General features: G+C 40.2%; 1 protein-coding gene across 9 annotated transcripts in view; it reads right to left on the bottom strand.

The window, feature by feature from the left end:
- The window catches only part of celf5a (cugbp, Elav-like family member 5a), a 293,357-nt gene that overhangs the window by 53,496 nt on the left and 221,397 nt on the right, over positions 1 to 18,464 (bottom strand). The window lies entirely within an intron of this gene.

Below are 18,464 nucleotides of genomic sequence, written 5' to 3'. Positions count from 1 at the left end.
TAATTAACCAACCAACCAACTATGTAAAGCTGGTTTACTCTGAACGCGAGAAACTCATCACCGCACTTTCAAACACATTAGGTTCAATGGGATGCACTGCATAGGTGCGGATTTTCACTGCAAGTCTGCTGCGGCAGACGTTCAGGGTCATATTAAGTTCAAATGATTTCAACTTTTGTAAGACACATCTGCCAAGTCTCAGTGGAGCCTATAGGAAAGCAGTAGCCATGTCTGGTAGTTCTTAGGCTTATTTTATTGAAGAGCACTGCCCACTGCCCACTGCCCACCCAACTGGCGAGTGCTGCACATACTGCGAGTTGTGTGGAAGCAGCTTGTTGCAGACATGAGCGACGAGTGCAGCTCATACCATGTTCAGTGGGAAACCAGCATCATTCACTCACTCACTCACTCACTCACTCACTCACTCACTCACTCACTCACTCACTCACTCACTCACTCACATATGGCAGGCTGAAGATCCTCTGCAAAGGGGAGCTCATTGCTCTCAAGCAGTTTGTTAGCATCAGTGAAAGTGAGGAAACTGGCATGAACCCACACTAGCAGGATCCCACGAATGCACATATGTTTGCCATCATAGGTTGTTTGTACATAAAATAAATAGAAACCTTAAATTATGTCAAAGCTCAAAGCTTGAACCATATTAATGCCATGTATCTTGCTTGTGATCGATTCTGAGAAATTAAAAATAGCCACTGTAGTTACAGTGCATGGATATGCAAGTTAGCCAGAGTGAAATGTATCAGTGTGTGAAATTATTTTGGTATGTCCTTTGAGCGGCCATGTTTTTTGTCAGTTTAGAAGAGATGCAAGAGACGTCTTTATTGCTGCATACTCTGAGTGTGCAATTATGATCATTAAGAGCTTATTACATTCTTTATATATCAAAGTAAGCAGCAACAGGACTTAGAAATCAGACGATTGAAAGAGAAGAGCAGCAGAAATAGCTTTTTTGTTTCAGCCATAAAGGCAAAAAGATTTTTCACATTCAAAAAATTTTAAAAGAATTCGTTTAAGCTCTTAAAAGATCCAGCAACTGAAAGGTTCCTAAGGGAACCAAAAATGGTTCTTCTATGTTATCACTTAAAAGAATCTTTCCTTATTTTTAACATCTTTTCAACATAATTTTAACTTATTTTTTAAAATAAATGTATCAAATACAATACAAGGTTCTGTAGAGAACAAAAAAGGGTCAAATTTATGTATTTATTTATTTATTTATTTTTACTTGTAAGATTGTACAGGCATGCTGGTGCCAGCCATCCTATAATTCTCCTGTGCACCCTGGACCCCAGCTTATTGGTATTCCCATGGTTTCATGGTGTTGGTGCTGTGTCTGGGGATGGGCCGGCCCTCGTGCGGTCTCTTTATTGTTTGTGGCAGGATCAGAGGGTACATATCAAAATAGAGACGATGGATTGTGACATCTGTCATGGTGGATTGGGAAGCATTTATCTGCAAAAAACAGAGCCCTGAACTGGAAGATAAAAGGCCAAGGCGGTCCATCCCCAAAGCCTGGAGGGGACGCTCCCTTCTGAAGGTGGGCCGCTGCTGTTCTTGGTTCAAATCCAAACACTTGGCCTCCTCCATAAGTCCCCATGTGGCCTCCCCTCATGTAGGCACACATCTGGCCTCCAGCTCCCGCTCTGCTATCTGAGTCCAACATCAGCCGTGCCTGGCCTAATGCATGCGGCTGACCTATATGAATCTGATGCAGCACGTGCAGCACAATGATATTTATGCCACAAGCACCTTCGCCATGGTGCGCCTTAAAATACGACGACACAGACGTCCCCTTTCAGAAAGATGGCTCACTAGAAAATAACCTCCAGCTGAACGGACGAATATTTATGTGGGAGTCTAGCAGAGACGCACAGACCTACCAGATCCACATAGAACCATAAACCGTAAAAAATGAATAATCCTAAAGGGGAATTTGCCCGATTATGCAAAATTTCAGACTTGGATCTGTTTTCAGCAGTAGCAAAAAAAGGTCCAGGAGTCACCATGTCTACAACACACAGCGGCCTCAAAAAGTATCTGTACATGTGTCCCATACTTGAGTTCCCTGTGTTAGGAAGCAAAATGTGAACCTGAGTGACATTTATATTAAACATACCATACTAAATAAATAAATATTTCAAAAGACATCCAGTATGCTTCAGATCAGGATTTTATAGGTTTACATCCAAAATGCTTAGTCTCTCATTGGGTAGAGGGTGCCTTACTGCTGTCCTCATAGGCCAAACTTTTGGCAAACTTGATTTACAAATTTTAAAACGGGAATTCCACCCATTTTTTTCAAAATGTCTGCATAATTCAGTGGTGGAAATGTAAAAAATGTCATTCAGAATGGTTTGATGCAAAATGGTTAATTTGTAGACAAACGTCCTGATTAGGATAAATCAATAAAAACGTGTTGCAGGTCAAACTACTGTAATGCAATGTCTCAGACATCAGGCTGAATATTCACAACCATTTAATGCAATAATGTTCTGTGATGTTGCTTTTCGAGGCCTTAAAGTCTTCAGATGTCTGAGTTCTATCACTACTGCTGTGATCAATTCTGTCTTCTGACTTTCTCTAGAAATAAGCAGTTTGTACCAAACTGCTCTGAATGACTTTGTTTACATCTTAATCATTTATTTATACAGAAGTTTTGAAAAATCAGTGGAGTTTCCCTTGGATACGTAGCCTTGCATCCTCTCCGTTTCAGCTACCCACAAAGCGATAAAAAAAAATGTGTCTGCCTTTCTGTCTCTCGCTCTCTCTCTCCCTCTTTCTCTACATCTATCTCTATCTCTCTCTCTCTACCTCTCACTTTCTCGCTCTCTCCCTCTCTTTTGCTTTTTCTCTTTCACTGTAACTCTCCCTCTGTCACGCTTTCTCACTATATCTCTCTTTCTCTCTCTCTCTCTCTCTCTCTCTCTCTCAGTCTTGCTACAGTATGAATAAATCAGCATGTTTGGAGAGGTCCATTTGGTGCTAGAGTAAACGTTGCTAAAGCATTTCAGAGCAAAACAGCGTGTGCTGCAAATCTGTGTAATGAAATCTATGGGAGAAAGTAAACATCATATGACAGATCATTTTCAGCTGTGGTCAGTTTCACGGAACAAAATTTAACAAAAGCTAAAATTGGTGCTCAAACTGGAGCATCACTTTGTTGTGTAATCTGTTAGACATACAGTGCACATTCTAAGGCCTGAGACACCAGCTGAGGCCTAAGCGTTAAAGACGGGTATTCCTAAACACGCAGCATGGGTTTTGCTTCTGTTCCCCAGCTATGGTGCCACTAAGTTGTTCTTCATTTTCATCTTGTTTCTAATTGATTAGAGCTGTGTGCATTTGCATACCTTCCTCCCCGGTGTCCTTGATGCTGGGCACAGCCCTGCCAGCTGTGCTGCTGCATCCAAAAATTACACCCATCAAGCTTCATCAACTTCACCTGCTACGATGAGTTTTGTTTAATACATTGCAAATGAAGTGGCGGAGTGATGAGCTGGGAATATGATACCGTAGGTGGTAAAATGTCTCGGGGACTTTAAGGTTTGCCGAAATAAGAGTGACCTCCATTCTTGTTTGTTTACTTTTAGAAATGATGATTCTCATTACGCTTGTGGGCGGAAACGGCTCCAATCATGAGGCTACAGCTTGGAGTCACTACTGCAAATGGGGTACCATAGATAAAGATTCCATTTACATAGCGTATATATAGTATATTTTTAATGGATTTCTACTTTTCTGAGATTTTCCTTTTCAGTTTAATTTTATTCTGTTCTGTAGGTTTAGTTCCTGAACTATTTTGCTATCACTCATACCTCAAAATGGAAACAACAGCATTGTGCCACTGCATCCTGCTGCGTTATTTTAAACCTGAAAACTATCAAATAGGTTCAGTTCGCTGTTATGGATGGCAAATAAATGAGCAGTGCACAATTTTAAACCCACCATTCAAGAAACATCAATCTAACACCAATTTATAAATAAGGTAATGCTACCTGACTCCTCTCTCCTAGTTAACTTAGCATTGCTAAGGAGATTAGTGTTCTACTATCACAAGTATAGATGATAAAGGCATATAATAGTGAGAGTAAAGTCGACTGATTAACGGTGGAGTGACAGAAAGCCAAAATCAAACCTGTGCTTTGAGCTGTAGTCTGCTAGGCTAAGCTAACGTGAGTGCACAGTGCAGCACGGGCTCGGTTCTAGCAAACAGTGAATAAAACACCTGTTTAGAGGATAAAGATTCATATCTGAGAGCACAGATTCAAATAACTGCTGTCAGAGTGACTTCTTCTTTCGGCTGCTCCCTTTAGGGGTCCCCACAGCGGATCATCTGCCTCCATCTTGCCCTATCCACTGCCTCCTCTACTTTCACACCAACCATCTCCATGTCTACGTTCACTACATCCATAAACCTTCTCTGAGGTCTACCTCTTCTCCTTCTACCCGGCAGCTCCATCTCCAACATTCTTTGACCAATATATCCACTATTCCTCCTTAACACATGTCCAAACCATCTCAACCTGGCCTCTCTGGCTTTATCTCCAAACTGCTCCACCTTCACTGTCCCTCTGATCTGCTTTCTAATCTTGTCCATCCTTGTCACTCCCAACGAAAATCTCAGCATCTTCATCTCCGCCACCTCCAGCTCAGCCTCCTGTCTTTTAGACAGAGCCATAGTCTCCAAGCCATACATCATAGCCGTATGGTGCACTACTGTCTTGTAAACCTTCCCTTTCACTCTTGCTGCTATCCTTCTGTCACACGTCAGCCCTGACATCCGTATCCACCCACTCCATCCTGCCTGCACCCTCTTCTTCACCTCTTTTCTACACTGTCCATTGCTCTGGATGGTTGACCCAAGATATTTGAAGTCATCCACCTTTACGACCCAATAATTATGGAAAAATCTAATTATGCTGTCAGAGTGACAGAAAGATAAAAAATAGAACTGTTCTGTGGCGCTTTAAGCTGTTTAGAAGGTTTATGTAGAGGTTCTGCAAATTCTGAAAAGGTTCTTTATACCTGCAATTCGAAATATATTTTTTTTGTGTGTACGAAAGGAACCAAAGATGGATCTGTCATGCCAGTGGTTCTGCATTTTTCTCTATCCAGTCCTCAGTGACCCCCAGACTCTCCATCTAGCTCTAGCCCAGAGTGTTTGGAGTTAGGATCTAGCAAAGATGTATACTCTCAGAACCACTGTTTTATAACATGCTAGTGAAGCTACCAAACAGTGATAGAGGATTATTTCAGACAAAAAGTGCTGAAATAATCCATAATCATATGATGTTCTACTCTTCCTGAAAGGGTTGTTTCAGTAAAGACCACCCGAGCGTAAATTCCACAAAAATACAAAAAAGAAAACATTATTAGCATCTTGACCGGCAGAATGAGCAAAAATGACAGACTGTAATTGTGGAAGATCACAGGCAGAAGGGCAGGTGTAGCTGAGAGAGCTGCCTGGCTCTTCGTTGGCCCTTTTCAACCCTTTAGGCCCATTAAAACAGCACACTGCACAGAGCTCCATCACACAACCATGCATGAACAATCAGACAGTAGGGGTGACTATAATTAACCCAGAGCAAAGCTGGTAGATCTTAATCCAATTTATTACAAGCACAGATCTTGTAGTGGTGCAAGAATTAATGAAGTACACCAATCCTCCATGACCTCGCTGTTTCTGTTTCTCTGTTTTTAATGTATAATATTATAATGGTGTAGTGTAGTGTGTCAATATGATGTAGTTTTACAAAAGAATTCCTCTCTCTCTCTCTCTCTCTCTCTCTCTCTCTCTCTCTCTCTCGCTCTCTCTCCCCCCCTCGCTCCCCACCCCCTTTATTTCTGTTTCTTTACTTATTTCTCTCGTGCTCTTACCTCTTTCCTTCTCTCTCTTTCTTTCTTTCTGTCTCTTTCCCGATCTCTCTCATGCTCTCTCTCATTTTATCTCTTTCCCTCTCTCATTTGACCTTTTCTCTCTCTCTCTCTCGCCCCCTCTTCTTTCTGTCTCTTTACCGATCTCTCTCTTGCTGTCTCTCATTTTACCTCTTTCCCTCCCTCTCTCTCTCTCTCTCTCTCTCTTTCTCTTTCTCTCTGACTCATGGATGAGCATTAGGTTTGTTTCTTTGGCTCCCTCTATAAGGTACCAGGAGTGTATCTCATCAGGCTTTGGGAAACAGGTTAATCTGCCTCTGAAATTTGGCACATTCCATCAAACAGAAGGGCATCAAAATTTGATCCAGAGAAAAATCCCATAGCCCATTTCAGTGAGCCAAACGGACGGCAAAAAACGCCTGTGGGAACCTCGCTGAGCTGGCCTAAAGCCACGTTACAGTAATGGATCTGTATATTTGCATTGCCAAATCACAGCCATATTCCCTATCAGCGTTGGGGCTACTTTTAAGGACAAACGGGGAGCTTTCATTGCTAATGGCCAAGTTTCATCATCATTCTATTGAGATGTGCTTTTCACAGACAGTCACCATCCAGCAGGGCCTTAATATGAATACCAAAACACATTCATCACTAAGGAGCCCACTGGGAAGTCCAAGGAGTTTTATACACACACACATTCATGCACCTGAAGCGAACAAGTGGTCCACCTCCTAGTTTTATTAGGTGAAAGCAGACATATGCTTTTGCTCCACTTTGAATTTGTATTATTAATGAAATAATGTATTACTTTCACCCCTTACCAAGCCACGGGCCTGCTGGCAGGTCCAAAATTTTATTACACACATCTATAACCTAGGAAAAGCTCCATTAGTTTACACTGAAGTACCTGTAGTTAAATACTGAGTTTTGATTTACATATCATTTCTGACATGTACGTTCTGACATAGATATTCACAAATAGCTAATGATATGCAACTACTGACATATAGCTACTGACAGTTCCTAACAAAGCTATTGACATATTTTCTGGCATATACTTACTGACAAATAGCTACTGACAAATAACTGACATTCAACTACTGACATATAGCTACTAAAATATATCTACTGACAAAGCTACTGACATACAACTACTGACATATAGCTACTGACATATACCTATTAACACAAAGCTACCGACATACTACTGACATACAGCTGTTGACAGTTCCTAAGAAAGCTGCTGACAAACAACTGACATTCAACTACTTACATATGGCTGCTGACAAAGCTATTAACGTATACACTATATTGCCAAAAGTATTTGCTCTGCTTGAGTCAGATCACATTCTTAATCCATAGGGTTTAGTATGATGTTGGCCCACCCTTTGCAGCTATAACAGCTTTATCTTTTCTGGGAAGGCTTTCCACAAGGTTTAGGAGTGTGTTTATGGAAATTTTTGACCATTCTTCCAAAAGCGCATTTGTGAGGTCAGACACTGATGTTGGATGAGAAGGCCTGGTTCTAATTCATCCCAAAGGTGTTCTATGACCTGTGCAGGCCATTCAAGTTCTTCCACACCAAACTCGCTCAACCATGTCTTTATGGACCTTGCTTTGTGCACTGGTGCACAGACATGTTGGAACAGGAAGGGGCCGTCCCCAAACTGTTTCCACAAAGTTGGGAGCATGAAATTGTCCAAAATCTCTTGGTCTGCTGAAGCACTGAAAGTTCCTTTCACTGGAACTAAGGGCCGAGCCCAACTTCTGAAAAAACAACCCCACACCATGATCCCCCCTCCACCAAACTTTACACTTGGCACAATGCACAATTACTGTTCTCCTGGCAACTGACAAACCCTGACTCATCTATCAGATTGCCAGAGAAGTGTGATTCGTCAATCCAGAGAACACGTCTCCACTGCTCTAGAGTCCAGTGGCGACACTTTACACCACTGCATTGGACGCTCTGCATTGCGCTTGGTGATGTAAGGCTTGGATGTAGCTGCTCGGCCATGGAAACCCATTCCATGAAGCTCTCTACGCTGTTTTTGAGCTAATCTGAAGGCCACATGAAGGAGGTAGATCTGTAGTGATTGACTCTGCAGAAAGTTGGCGACCTCTGTGTACTATGCGCATTTTACGTGGCCTACCACTTCATGGCTGAGTTGCTGTCTTTCCCAATCGCTTCCATTTTGTTATAATACCACTGACAGTTGACTGTGGAATATTTAGTAATGACAAAATTTCACGACTGAACTTATTGCACAGGTACCACGCTGAAATTCACTGAGCGACCCATTCTTTCACGAATGTTTGTAGAAGCATTCTACATGCCTGGGTGCTTGGTTTAATACCATTCCATGTGGCCATGGAAGTGATTGGAACACCTAAATTCAATGATTTGGATGGATTTTGGCAACGTAGTGTAACTAGTAACATATAGCTACTGGTGTAGTTATTGACATAGCTATTAGCACACAACTACTGACATACAGCTACTGACAGTTCCTAACAAAGCTGACATATAGTTACAGACAAATAACTACTGACATACAACTGACATTCAACTACTGACACAAAAGTATGACTCAAACAGAAGAAAAATGCCAATAAAAAAAACGTTTTCCTCTCCAACTCCACTTTACACAATGTCTACACACAGATGTCTACACACAGATGTCTACACACACCAAAACACACAGACACCCATATGAATCTGCAAAACATTTCTTCCCAAACTGCACTGCTCTGTGCTAGCAGCCAGGCTTTAGCAACTATTGCACCATCTTACAGCAAGGTTTGGACAGAGCACACATCACATGAAGACCACTCTCAGCAAGTGGCTGACACATTTCCCGCACCATTCAGTCCAAGGGGGTTTAAAAAGGAAAATCATGGCTCGTGGTATTCTCTTTATGCTCTGAAAGAGATGTCTCAAGTCTTTCACATTGCAATCAGACAGTAGAGGTGACTACTGACTGGACTCCAGTGGATAAATAGAAGAAACTCTGAATACTGGAGTACTTTAATGCCCAGAGTTTCTTCTAGTTATCCACTGGCAGTCCACTGCCTAGTGCCCAAGGGATCACTAGAAGCTGGTAGCAGAGGTGCTGCTACAGGACAAGCAAACTAAGCAATTGCTTAGGGCCCCAAGCTGAGAATGGTGCTCAAAATTAATTAAAATAGGTTTTGCTATTTAAGGATGGAGCCTCCTCACTGATGATATACAGCCTACAACTGTTACTAGCTACTGACATATAGTTACTGAAATGTAGTTACGAACATGCAGGTTCTGACTAGTTCTGACTAGCTATTGACATATAACTACTGGCATACAACTACTGACATATAAATGCTGACATGTTTCTGACAAAGCTATTGACATATAGTTTCTGACATGTATGTTCTGACATTTATTAGCTACTTATGTAGTTGTTGACATACTGTAGCTACTGACATACAACTACTGACAAATAGCTACTGACATATAACTATTAGCATATAGTTACTAAAATATGTAGTTTCTGATATGTTCTGACAGTTATTGACAAATAGCTACTGTCATACAACTACTTACATACAGCTAGTGACATAGTTTCTGACATATAGTTACTGACAAATAGCTACTGACATACAACTGACAATCATGTTAAAAACTAACATATAGCTACTGATATAACTACTGGCATATACTTACTGACATTATTATTGACATACAAGTACTGATATATAGTTCCTGACATATAACTATTAACATATGCCTACTGACATAGATTCTGACATAGCTGCTGATATACAACTGACATTCAACTGTTGACATATAGCTAATGACATATAGTTACTGACATACAACTATTGATATGTAGTTAATGACACATAGACATTGACATATAGTCAAAAATAATTTAAAACTTATTTTTATTTATTTAAAAAAAAAAAATTCCATTAAAGCACTTTGTAAATCGGTTTTTAAAAGGTGCTTTATTAATTATTATTATTATTATTATTATTATTATTATTATTATTATTATTATTGTTGTTGTTGTTGTTGTAGGCTTTTCACCTCTGATGCATCAAATGAATCCACCACTGACGTGTGTTCGGTGGTTGGCCCAAAGGATTTTTTTTCTAACGTCCCCAAAAGTTCACAGATGCCACTGACTGGAAGCAGTGAAGAGACACTCACGCTCCACAGACTGGCCACAGCTTCAGTACCTCACACAAGCAGTGTGATGTTGCAGCATACTCATGATCCTCAGAGGGAGGTGCAGAAAGGAAAAAGAAATGGACTAAAACATTTTATATCCACCATATATTTCACTGCAAATTTACACTCTACATGATAACTAACGTGAAGTATTACCTGCTGCCTGCTGCCAGCTTCACATATTACTGTGCGGCCCATAAATCTCAGAAGTGCCATGCAACGTCCACGCAAGCTCTATATAAACATTTACAATATTGCAGTGCTATTTATATTGTCTGCCTTCATAATGCTGGTGGCCGACCTCTCTGGTATCAGTTATGGATTTTTTTTCATTTACTACTGTTGTTTCTATTATACCATGCATGCAGGGTTTTCTCTCTGATGTACAGTAATAGTCCATACCTTTGTTCAGCTTTAGAACCAGCATGTGACCTAATTATTTTCCTGTCAGTGCACTGATACTGATTTATGAATCAGTGGTTGGACCCTCACCCATGCCCAAAACACTGTGAGCTCATGTTTGCGGCTGTGTTAAGGCACATTTGGCGCTGGATTCCTCTCATGTATATTTACACCTGAGATGAAATGGTGTTATGGTTTTGGTAAATATTGTTTTAGCATGTGTTTGAGGCCTGTTCTTGCATCTAGCCACTGAGTCTGTTACCGCTGTTAAAGGAAGCCTCCCAAAACCATGCTTCTGTGACATTATTGCTAGTTAATTTTGGCTTTAAACTGTGTAAAACCGACACCACAAGTTGCCCAAATGTTGGTAAGTCCATCAGTATATGCAATCAGCCATTTACAATGTCCTCACACACTTTTGGCAAAATAATTCCAAATTTTGTGTGATCCCTTGCCATATGCACACTGTCAGGCCCAGATCATTCCATGGGCTTTATGCAGGGTTGGGATAGAAACTGAAAAATTAGTATTCAGCTACTTTGCAGCTACATTCCCAAAATTTGTAGCTAGCTACAATTTAGATACTTTCCGAGAAAGAGTAGTGGCTACTTTCTAGCTACTTTTTTAAAAGTAGTGGCTACTCATAAGCTAATTTTGAAGCACAATTGTCAGAACGCTTGTGAATCTCCATCTGACACACCAAACAGGCCCAACTGAAAGTGTGAACAAGACACTGCATTTAATCCTGTGCCAGAAAGAAACACACAATTGAAAAGCTGCAAAGATCACCAAAAAGAGTAACCAACATTCAAACTTATACGCCCAAAGGCATGATATCCAACAAGAATTTAGATTGAAGGCAAAGTCAATCATTCCAGGTTTTTCCTAACAAAAACCAACAAAAATAACTGAATACAAACCAGAGCATTTTGTGCAAAGTGTTGTCAACTGTTGAAATAAGACTGCTCCAATTTAAACATTTCAGCTCTAATGTAAAGATACACCAATCAAGCATAACATTATGACCACCTCCTTGTTTCTATGCTTTGTCCATTTTATCAGCTCCACTTACTGTATAGGTGCACTTTGTAGTTCTACAGTTACAAACTGTGGTCCATCTGTTTCTCTGCATACTTTGTTAGCCCCCTTTTACCCTGTTCTTCAGTGGTCAGGACCACCATGGAGAGCAGGTACTATTTGGGTGGTGGATCATTCTCAGCACTACAGTAACACTGATGTGGTGGTGGCCCACGATGACCAATCCACTTTGGAAGCTGGCATGTTCCCTGAGTTTTTTAAGCTAGATGGTGCACCACCACATTATGGGTGTCAGGTGCGAGCATTCCTAGATGAACAGTTTCATGGAAAGTGGATTGGTCATCGTGGGCCAGTTGAATGGCCCCCAAGGTCTCCCAAACTGACCCCCTTAGACTTTTATCTTTGGGGTCATCTGAAGGCAATTGTCTATGCTTTGAAGATACGAGATGTGCAGCACCTGAAACTACGGATACTGGAAGCCTGTGCTAGCATTTCTTCTGTGGTGTTGCTATCAGTGTGTGAAGAGTGGGAGAAGAGGGTTGCATTGACAATCCAACACAATGGGCAGCACTTTGAACACATTTTATAAGTGGTCAGAAACTTATATAACTCATGAAAGAATAAAGTTACATTAAAACCAAGCACACCATTGTTTTTCTTGTGAAATTCTCAATAAGTCTGATGTGTCACACGACCCTCTTTCCATTGAAAAAACTAAAGTTGGATCCAAAATGGCCGACTTCAAAATGGCCACCATGGTCACCACCCATCTTGAAACGTTTTCCCCCTCCCATAAACTAATGTGCCACAAACAGGAAGTTAATATCACCAACCATTCCCATTTTATTTGGGTGTATCCATATAAATGGCCCACCCTGTAGAACTACAAAGTGCACCTATACAGTAAGTGAAGCTGATAAAATGCACAATGAACGTAGAAACAAGGATACACAGCAATGCAGAGAACAAAACGGCAAAGAGAGAGAAGATGAACATCAATAATTTGGAGATGAATGGACTTACTTACATTTATAAATCACTCTGGTTTGCTGATACGCTTAATTTGCAGCAACTCACCAAGAAGTCAGCTTCTTTCTCCGGCTTCTCGTTTGAATTCCACCTTAAATGGCACAGCAGGACATTCTGGTGCCTCAGGCACCATTTAAGGTGGAATGGGACAATTTGAAGTGAAGCTGGAGGATGAGAAGCAGCTTCAACCTCATAAAAAGTCAAACACTGAGAGACATTTTGCAAGAAACCCGTGGAGGAGTTTCCTGAGATGAGAGAAAAGCGGCTACAGCTGAGCTAAAGGTTAAAGCACAGCAAAGTGAGTCTGTGTTTGTGTTTATATTTTTAGCCTGTACTCAAACATCAGCACACACTCAGATATATTTACAGCCAAGAGGGTAAAATAGACATAAAACGCTCCCAAGCTCCCAAGGTGGTTTGATTTTTGCTGAAAGGACAAAACAGCTCTTCTTAACATTTCGTTTGCGACCCCTTGAGTTAACCCTGCTAGGGTGATCAGTGCGTGGGGTGGGCGCATGCCTGCTTGCTCGAGCTGCCTGGGGCTCAGTCAGGATTGGACAAATGCCACCAGTCCAGTGAATGGCCATGCTCTGTGGTTCATTTTGTGTGGATTGACTGAAGCCTGTAGCGAGCTACACAAAAATTTGTAGGCGCTACAGCTACTACCTACATTTCATCATAATGTAGCGGCTACAGCTACTAGATACTAAAATTTGTAGCTAACTACAAAAAAGTGCTACTTAGCTACTCCCCCATCCCTGGCTTTATGGTCACATGTCCAAGGGCTCAGGCCACTAGGGCCCCCCTATAATATCTTCAAAATACATTTAGATTATATACTGATTACAGTTATGGGGGAAAAAAAACTTGAAGTTACAAAAACCTTTCAAATTGTCATAAATATGAGATTGCTGACTAAAGAGGCTGTTCAGTTTGATCAAAGGGGTTAAGTAACACTGAGATTAAGAACTGATCATCACATTGATTTATCAGTCTACTCAGGCTTTAGCAGAGCTCAGTACCACTGAGGTTAATAACTGATCATCACATTGATTTATCAGTCTACTCAGGCTTTAGCAGAGCTCAGTAACACTGAGATTAATAACTGATCATCACATTGATTTATCAGTCTACTCAGGCCTTAGCAGAGCTCAGTAACACTGAGATTAATAACTGATCATCACATTGATTTATCAGTCTACTCAGGCTTTAGCAGAGCTCAGTAACACTGAGATTAATAACTGATCATCACATTGATTTATCAGTCTACTCAGGCTTTAGCAGAGCTCAGTAACACCGAGATTAATAACTGATCATCACATTGATTTATCAGTCTACTCAGGCTTTAGCAGAGCTCAGTAACACTGAGATTAATAACTGATCATCACATTGATTTATCAGTCTACTCAGGCTTTAGCAGAGCTCAGTAACACTGAGATTAATAACTGATCATCACATTGATTTATCAGTCTACTCAGGCTTTAGCAGAGCTCAGTAACACTGAGATTAATAACTGATCATCACATTGATTTATCAGTCTAATCAGGCTTTAATAGAACTCAGTAACACTGAGATTAATAACTGATCATCACATTGATTTATCAGTCTACTCAGGCTTTAGCAGAGCTCAGTAACACTGAGATTAATAACTGATCATCACATTGATTTATCAGTCTAATCAGGCTTTAGTAGAACTCAGTAACACTGAGGTTAATAACTGATCATCACATTGATTTATCAGTCTAATCAGTCTAATCAGGCTTTAGCAGAGCTCAGTACCACTGAGGTTAATAACTGATCATCACATTGATTTATCAGTCTACTCAGGCTTTAGCAGAGCTCAGTAACACTGAGATTAATAACTGATCATCACATTGATTTATCAGTCTAATCAGGCTTTAGCAGGAACTTCAGTGTTTATAAAGAAGCCATTTACTGAGTTTTACTCAGCCATTTACTCCTTTTTTTGTATGTATTTCCATGTCATGCACTGGCAACGTATCCATAAATTGCTTTTAGGCTCATGTATTACTTTTATACATAACACAGACAGAATATGTCTGATTAACACCTGAAACTGGTACAAAAGGTCTGCTTTCTCTATTCTTCCTTGTGAGGACACCTGCTTGTTCTTCTCTACCATATAACCATATTCTTGGTGGGTTAATGAGTTCCTCATACAATGCTTCCTCTCAAGAAGCCACATTACCATTTTTTCTCCTCTGAAGCAGCAAAACCATCCAACCATGCTTTGTAACGTGTTCATGTCAGTCTTAAGGTAATACTTTGGTTAAAAAAAAAAATTCTAAATTACACAATTTCCCCCTTACTCCAAATGTAGTCGATAAGCCAAGACATGTTTTGTGTTTGAATTTTGGTTCATTAAGAGGCTAATGTGGCAAATATGTAATATATCACAGCTGTCAGAAGAAAACTTTCTATCTCCAAAATGATAACTTTACAAGAGAAGGACAAAAAATATATTTAACGTAAGTCAATGGAAACAGAATTTTTTTAAAAGTTATTTTTGGCCATTTCTTTTGGTCCATTCACCATGAAATTTATACACAATGTAAAGGGTAACAGGTATTTTCAAACTATGTCAAAAACTAACAAACAATAAAAACGGAGATACAAGGTTTTCTTCCAATAGCAGTGATATGTTTACATTTTACATTTACAGCATTTAGCAGATGCTCTTATCCAGAGCCACTTACAAGAAGTGCTTTGTCTATCTAGAGAAAGTAACTTTGCTAGTTACCAATAGCTTAGAGAAAAGACCTGAGCTCAGATACTGCTAGAAACAAAGTCACTGTAGATACCGAGAGAAAAAGGAACAGAGTTTAACACAGAAGTCTGTGCCATTCAATGCAATACAATTACAATAAAATCCAATACAATAAACTACAATACACAGTGCAATACAATAATATATATATAAGTGCAGCTTATAATTCAGTGCTCATTTAAGTGCTATGTAAAGAGATGAGTCTTCAGGCTGCGTTTGAAGACAGCAAGAGACTCTGCTGTTCGGACGGCCAGTGGGAGTTCATTCCACCACCTGGGTGCCAGTACGGAGAACATTCTCGACGCTTGTCTTCCGTGCGTCCTGAAGGATGGCGGGTCAAGCCGAGCTGTACTCGAAGCTCGAAGGGCTCGTGGTACAGTTTGAGATTTCACCATTGCCATCAAGTAGATATGCTTATATTTACAAGTTTAATGCTTATATTTAAAAGTTAGCATTTTTGCTTGTCTGCATGCCTCAATTATCAAACACTTCACTGAAGTGTTCAGTGGTTAAATAATCTCATTTAGGCTTACCTGTTGGTTCCTGAGACTGTTTGATATACTATTAGCTATAACAAAGGAAAAAATTAGGTTGCTTAGCAGAAATAGTATTATCAGAAATGACTACTCTTCATCTAACTGTTTTTCCATTTTTATAGATAATGGTGTGATATACAATATCAGAAACCAAAAGCTAGAGTAATTTGAGATTAAAGTTACAAAAGGTAAAATATTAAAATCAGTTGTATGTTAAAAATCCAGCCAAAGTTCAAGGAACCAAAAAAAAAAAAAACAAGGTAGAAATATAGTAAAATATGGATTAAAAAAAACAACATCCCTTAGTCCACCACTTCCAGCCTGTTATTCAGCTATTCACCTTACTGCTGGATTTGAATTGACTGAATGCTGGCATGGACGGCTAAATGAACTTACAGATGGAGGGATGGACAGATAGATGGACGAATGGATGGACAGATGGATGAATGAAGAGACAGACAACAGAGACAGATGTGATAGCTTGATAACTCAGTTATGCTTGCAAGGTTATCTTTTGCTAATCTTTAGCTTTTGCTTGGATTTTAGCTTTCTCCATTTGAACACAAATAGAATGTAGGGGAACACAGTTCTGTTAAAGCTGCGTGGGCTAGACAACCCACATCGGCTTTGTGATTAGCGAGGATACTGCTTACATAAGCACTACCCCAAGATTAGGACTGTCTGGATATCCAGAGATACTGCAAAAGGAGTATTTTGGCAAAATGCATCGGAAGGTTATGCAGGCTATACATACTTTTTACATGTATATTGTGTGTCCACAATAACAAGACTGACCTACTTAGAAAGAAAACAAGGATTTAGGCTCCCTAGAGCTCAACTCAGCATGATCAGAGTATGTAATGATTTAGGCATCGTTTGCACCGTGCTAACCTGGCCACTACACGCGTGCGTTGTTAGCAACATTAGCCTCAGAGCTCTCTTACAAAACTCCACAAGCAAACTTTACACACCAAGCATGTCTTGGCTAATTAAACACACTTGAGAAAAGGAGAAAATTGAGTAAATTCTGCCTGAACTATTGCTTTAAGGTGACAGCCAGGAGAGCAGGGACTGGAACAGCTGTAAGGAGCTGCTGCTTTACGCGCAGAGAAGAGCGAGGCGAGACAAAGGCTGGAGGCCGAGATGAAAGCGCAGAGGCCTGTGGTAAGAGAGTTGTCAGGAAGGAAAGCAGGCCTGTAGGCTATATGTTAGGAAATTGTTTCTCTTTCAGCGTGTGGGAGAGAGCCAGCTTGTTGGCAGATCTTAAGAACGGTGCATAAAAGCAGTTCAAAGGGCAGTCAACATGTCACCCACTCACTCGAGCCTTCCAGAGAAGAGCCGCAGGCTAGAGAGAGACGCGCTGGCGTGCTGTACCACACCATAGCCTTTCCGAGACCTTGGCGAAGGTGGGATTGCATATGCGCTGGGCGCATTATGCAGGAGACCTCAAGCCTTGCGGATGCATTCCTTAATCCATATTCATTCAGTAATCTGGCAGTGTGTTGGCGCGATGCTCCATCCTGTATCTTTACTCGCAAAACTGCAGTGTTAACATTTATGCGTGGGAAAACGCTGGATAAGGTAAAGCTGCAAATACATAAATAAATACATAAGCCTGAAAAAGCGTGTCCAATATTTCCGTAATTTCATAATAGCTCGGGTTGAGTTGCCTCATACTGTATACGGCAGGCTAAAATGAAAGTGTGCTGCAAACTGATAAACCTTGAACTCCACACCTCTTTCTCTAGCTGTCTTCCAGGTTAACGCCGTCCATCAGTCCACAGCTGGAAAATAGGGTCTTACAGTAATATTGCAGGTTCAGGGAGATGCCAATCATTCTGACAAATGCGCAGCCTCGTTTTCCATATGGTCTGCCGAATTACACTCGGCAACTCAGCAAGAAAGTAACTAACTTCGCTGCAGACACAGAGTGTCATCGCTCCAGAAGAGATAATTTAACTTTGTTCTGGAAACTTCAGCATGGAAATCTTTACTGCAGAATTTTCTCTTTGTTCTAGCTGCATACATTTTTTATTCCTTTGCCTGTTTTATCTTCTCTTTGTTCTGCTTAGTGTTTATTTGTTTTTGTCTTTGCTTGGTTAAGTATTCCTCCTTTTTGATCATGCTTGCTTTGCCTTTAGGGCACTGAAGCAAATACCATGTAGTACAGTAGTTTGAAAAAGTCATGACAACATCAGTTAGTGAATTAGGCCTCAATTTGCTGACAAAATTGCAAGAAGTTTTCATCTTAAAGGGCCGACAATCAACTTTTTTTTGTCTTTGTTTTCTTAAAAAAGAAATCTGCTTATATTTATGTGGTTTTATGTATCTGGTCAAAATTTATTTTTACATAAACAAACTTTTCTGTTAACAATGTAATTTCCAAAAGCCTTTTGTGATTTCCAAAGTTTTTGTGATTGTGATATGTAAAGAATATATATAAATATAAATACAGAGATTTTCATTCAGTTTGTCTCACAAACTTTCCTTTTGGACAAGAACATGTGTGAATAATGTCACACCTTGGTCACTCTTTATTGTTAAATAATTGATTAAACAAATCAAT

This window comes from Pygocentrus nattereri, chromosome 15 (genome assembly GCF_015220715.1).
Source record: "Pygocentrus nattereri isolate fPygNat1 chromosome 15, fPygNat1.pri, whole genome shotgun sequence".
Lineage (NCBI taxonomy): Eukaryota > Metazoa > Chordata > Actinopteri > Characiformes > Serrasalmidae > Pygocentrus > Pygocentrus nattereri.
The sequence above is the reverse complement of the archived record's forward strand: the minus strand, read 5'-3'. Positions and strand labels throughout refer to the sequence as shown.